This window comes from Schistocerca nitens, chromosome 4 (genome assembly GCF_023898315.1).
Source record: "Schistocerca nitens isolate TAMUIC-IGC-003100 chromosome 4, iqSchNite1.1, whole genome shotgun sequence".
Lineage (NCBI taxonomy): Eukaryota > Metazoa > Arthropoda > Insecta > Orthoptera > Acrididae > Schistocerca > Schistocerca nitens.
In genome coordinates, this window is record NC_064617.1 from 886,958,035 (window position 1) to 886,964,034 (window position 6,000).

Consider the following 6,000-nt stretch of genomic DNA (forward strand, 5'->3'; position numbering starts at 1 on the left):
GGCGAGAGACGCTGCATGGGAAGTCCGCGTGTGAAGGAATAGCAACGGAACCTCCACCGCATGCAACTAGAGAGGAGAATCGTAAGATAGAAATATGAGAGGGGGCTCATGCCACCTCTCAGGGTCACACTCGGATTCCAGCAAGTGGTGCAGAAAATTGAGAAGGCTGGTTCTGCTCACAAAATGTCAGTGAAGCTCGCCATCTGCAGCATTGCCTCCAAAGTTGATCGTGGCCCCCTGGTTGTGAGGTGAGCGGCTGGCTAGTATCCAACGGAACTGGGGTCGAAGGAGTCATGTCGCTCCCTTGCCCACCCCCACCCTAAAAAATCAGTGGGTTCATATTTTTAAATGCATCTCTTTATTTACTTCACAGCCAACTTTCGCAGAACGCAGCGAACTGAAAAGTAAAAGTCTCGAACATGTCAAGGATTCGCAGAAGTTCCAAGGTACGTTTGACACAAGATCCTGTTAACTGCTTGCATTAGGTTCGGCTCGCGTGGATGGGTCTGCAGCCTGATCGGTGGCATCCCAGCCAAGGAAAACGCTGACTGTGTCTTCGGCCAACAACCAACCCGACACGGCTCCAGGTTGCACAACAGCTGTGTAAATTTCCGGAGTACGCGAAGGAAGTGTGACACAACTGTTACCAAGCAGAAAGCTTCGGATGCTCTTTTAGACTGTTCACAGATGGTGCGGTTGCACATAACAAAGCAACAAAGCCAGAAAACAGTATCGATTTGCAGACTAACCCGCAGAGGACTGATGAATGTTGCAGGCTCTGGGAGTTGACCCTCAATGTCAATAGATGGAACATATTGCGCATACTTATGAAAAGAAACTCACTACTGTACAATTACACTATTGATGATAAACTGCTGGAAACATTATCTACCGTAAAATATCTAGGAGTAACTATCCAGAACGACCTTAAATGAAATGACCACATAAAACAAATAGTAGAGAAGCGGATGGCAGACTCAGATTCATGCGAAGGATCTTCAGGAAATGAATCTCATTCCAAGATGCCACTCCATGCGGGTGTAAAATGAATGTGCGCAACGGAAAATAATAAATGCTAAAGTGAAGATTTGGCCCTGTCTGACTACCCCCTGAAGACGATCTTAGGGTCTCTTAATTCTATAAATTACAATGGGTATTCATTGGACAAATATATTATACTGCAACTGATATGTGATTACATTTTCACGCAATTTGGGTGCATAGATCCTGAGAAATCAGTACCCAGAACAACCACCTCTGGCAGTAATAACGGCCTTGATACCCTGGGCATTGAGTCAAACAGAGCTTGGATGGCGTGTACAGGTACAGCTGCCCATGCAGCTTCAACACGATACCACAGTTCATCAAGAGTAGTGACTGGCGTATTGTGACGAGCCAGTTGCTCGGCCACCATTGACCAGACGATTTCAATTGGTGAGAGATCTGGAGAATGTGCTGGCCAGGGCAGCAGTCGAACATTTTCTGTATTCAGAAAGGCCCGTACAGGAACTGCAACATGAGGTCGTGCATTATTCTGCAGAAATGTAGGGTTTCACAGGGATCGAATGAAGGGTAGAGCCACGGGTCGTAACACATCTCAAATGTAACGTCCACTGTTCAAAGTGCCGACAATGCGAACAAGAGGTGACCGAGACGTGTAACCAATGGCACCCCATACCATCACGCCGGGTGATACGCCAGTATGGCGATGACGAATACACGCTTCCAATGTGCGTTCACCGCGATGTCGCCAAACACGGATGCGACCATCATGATTCTGTAAACAGAACCTGGATTCATCCGAAAAAATGACGTTTTGCCATTCGTGCACCCAGGTTCGTCGTTGAGTACACCATCGCAGGCGCTCCTGTCTGTGATGCAGCGTCAAGGGTAACCGCAGCCATGGTCTCCGAGCTGATAGTCCATGCTGCTGCAAACGTCGTCGAACTCTTCATGCAGATGGTTGTTGTCTTGCAGACGACCCCATCTGTTGACTCAGGGATCGAGATGTGGCTGCACGATCAGTTACAGCCATGTGGATAAGATGCCTGTCATCGCGACTGCTAGTGATACGAGGCCGTTGGGATCCAGCTAGCGTTCCGTATTACCCTCCTGAACCCACCGATTCCATATTCTGCTAACACTCATTGGATCTCGACCAACGCGAGTAGCAATGTCGTGATACGATAAACCGCAATCGCGATAAGCTAAATCCGACCTTTATCAAAGTCGGAAACGTGATGGTACGCATTTCTCCTCCTTACACGAGGCATCACAACAACGTTTCACCAGGCAACGCCGGTCAACTGCTGTTTGTGTATGAGAAATCGGTTGGAAACTTTGCTCATGTCAGCACGTTGTAGGTGTCGCCACCGGCGCCAATGTTGTGTGAATGCTCTGAAAAGCTAATCATTTGCATATCACAGCATCTTCTTCCTATCGGTTAAATTTCGCGTCTGTAGCACATCTTCGTGGTGTAGCAATTTTAATGGCCAGTAGTGTATTTATTGTAGTTAAAAAACATTTAGATTACAAAGTTTACATCTCCTAAAAAAATTACTAATCAATTGCCCAACTCTGTGCCTTATTATGCCTGCGCGGTCTAATATCAATAACTCGAAATGACTGACATCATCTACATATCAAACACTGGAAGACACTACTTTCAGAGATGATCTACGGTGGTGTGGAACCTCAGTGGAAATAAACTAACCTGATCTCAGCTGTTTTGGTTTCTTAGCCCTAATAAGCTGAAGCAATTTGCTATGTCACCGTATGTACTGCGTCCGGTGCGTCGAAGTGATGCTTCTCGTACTCGTCTGCGGCGTTGGAAGAACTCCAGCCACAATTAAACTCTTTTGGTTCAAATGGCTCTGAGCACTATGGGACTTAACATCTGAGGTCATCAGTCCCCTAGAACTTAGACTTCTTAAACTTAACTAAACTAGGGATATCACACACATCCATGCCCGAGGCAGGACTCGAACGTGCGACCGTAGCGGTCGCGCGGTTCCAGACTGAAGTGCCTAGAACCGCTCGGCCACAGTGGCCGGCATTAAACTCTTTCAAAGACTAGGACGGCAGAAAGCGTTCCTCTGACTAATATACTCTGTCTTCTCCTCTCTGTGTTGTACAGACGAGAAACGCGAACTCCCAACCACAAGGACGGAGTTCAGATGACTCAACGTAACTATAGGCAGAGGAAGTGCTCTCTATTACTGAACGCTGCGTACTCCTCGACGACTTCCAACCCAGAGGTGAAGACCAGACTCGAATAGGTCCGCAACAGTACAGTTCCTAACTGTTCTAACTGTAAACTCTCCTGAGAGCAAAGACAGCAAGTCCGTCTGTACCAACAAAAGCTGATGTCGAGCGACCGTCACACACGGGCGTTCAGAATGGAAGACCACGTCTCTCCAGCTCTGGCTTCCCAGCACGGCTTGGCTCCCCACCATCGTAATTCCGAAAACGAATCATATTCCCGAAACCACGGAATATTCTCCCTCTCTACAGATTCTTCCGAACGCCGACCAACCATATTTTAGTCTTTTGTCGTCCAGAAGTTTGCGAGGAAAAACCTGTACTCGCACAATGGTACGCTTCTGAGTAAAAATCCTTGGAAATAACCCAGCCTGCGTGGTTTCCCAGGTGACACTTCGTCGTTCCTCTCAGCTGCGTCCAAGATTTTCGTAGCTTCCGAAGTATAATCCTTCCCGTCCGGCTACAAAACCGGCCGGTCGCGAGTTCAAATGGCTCTGAGGACTATGGGACTTAACATCTATGGTCGTCAGTCCCCTAGAACTTAGAACTACTTAAACCTAACTAACCTAAGGACATCACACAACACCCAGTCATCACGAGGCAGAGAAAATCCCTGACCCGGACGGGAATCGAACCCGGGAAGGTCGCGAGTCTATTGTGCGCCAGCGCGTAGGTGCTACGACGTCCGTCTTGCTATTCCCTGTGTTTAAGCCGGACCAAAACCCCTGTGTGGGCCTTCCACGCAGGGATTGAGTTCCTCTGCCGTTTCATTTCCACTGTCGTTACAACCTCTAGTAGTATGGTAATAAAGACACTCCGTCACCTTTCGTGCAATAAGCGTTAACAATTATTTACAAGGCGTACGTGACAATGTCAGTCTTCCTTAAATATTAATATATACGATGTACTACCTATCAAATAATACCTAATGTGGTTGTAGATCATGGCAAAGTCTGTGGATTAGTGCTTGTAAGGTGCAAAATTACAGCCACCTTACATCATTCACAAACGAAACGGCTTATAGCGCGCTTGTTCGACCGATTCTTCAGTACTGTTGATCAACACGGGATCCTCCTAACCAGGTAGGACTGATAGAATAGATACAGAAGTTACAACCAAGAGCGGAGCGTTTCGTCAAGGGATCATTTAGTCGGTGCGAGAGCGTTACGGATATTCCCAACAAACTCCAGTGAAAGACGTTACAAGTTGGGTTTACTGTTCAAATTTCGAGACAGCACTTTTCGGGAAGAGTCGGAGAACATATTGCTACCTCCCCATACATCTCGCGTAATGACCACGACAGAGAAAATTCGAGAAATTGGAGCTAACACAGAGGCTTACCGATGATCATGTTTCCCACGCGCCATTCGCGATTGGAACAGAGAAAGTCGGAGGGGAGGGATGAGTTAGTGCTGCCAGAAGTACCCTTCACCACACAGCGTCAAGGGGCTTGCTAACTGTTGATGCAAATGTAGATGTAGATGTAAACAAGACAGAAAGTGAAAGACCCTTCACAAAGACGAAAAATAACAGAGAAACTGATTTCCCGAAAGCAGGTAGAAAGGACTGAAGGTACACCAGCGCCATTACCTGCACGCTAGTATATCCGCGATTTGTTGACCAGTGTTCAAAACGTGGTGCTTAATGAAATACTGATAACTGTGTATGCGCACTTCGATTTTGTTTTTCATAAATTATGACGTTACCGATGTCGTGAGTTTGTTGTTACTATAGAACTTAAATCAATTGTGTGATGTATGTACTTCTTAAATTTTCGGACGTGTGTTTTTCAAGCGCTGCGTTGGTCTCAACTGCAATTTTCTGGATACAATGGTAAAGCAATGTGCTATTCGCTAATGTAAATTCTTATTATTCCTTTCAAAAGATTTATGTATTTCATGGAGTTAAACACATTATTATTACGGTAAAGCTGTTCGCATATTTTATTAGCATTATTATGAAGACTCGCCCGTACAGCTGTGCGCGTTAGCACGTCTCTTCTAGGATCCGGGGAGGCGCACTGTCCCCGGACCGAACCCACCCGGCGGACTGCCGACGAGGACCTGTGTGCCCGCCAGTCTGGACGCGGGTTTTCAGGCGGTTTTCCGCAGCCGGCTTTGTAGATACCGGTCTGGTTGCTGCCCATGTCGCGTCTCAGCTACACGATTCTCGAACACTGAAAGAAAGCTCTCACACTTTGACACGGGACAACACCAGACGCAGAGAGCCAGCGTATACAAATTCCGTTTCGGGAGGCAAATGCGGCAGGGGGGAGGGGGGGGGGGAGCACACAGGAAGGGCATAGGGCCATCCTCTGCTACTAACTACTAACATTGCCAAATCCAATTTTATATGCTGACTCCGTGAAAATACGGGACAGTGACTAGGAAAAAGGAGGAGAAGAAAGATAGTTATTAATACACTACTGGACATTAAAATTGCTACACCACGAGCATGAAGTGCTACAGATGCGAAATTTAACCGACAGAAAGAAGGTGCTGTGATATGCAAATGATTAGCTTTTCAGAGCATTCACACAATGTTGGCGCCGGTGGCGACACCTACAACGTGCTGACATGAGGAAAGTTTCCAACCGATTTCTCATACACAAACAGCAGTTGACCGGCGTTGCCTGGTGAAACGTTGTTGTGATGCATCGTGTAAGGAGGAGAAATGCGTACCATCACGTTTCCGACTATGATAGAGGTCGGATTGTAGCCTATCGCGATTGCGGTTTAT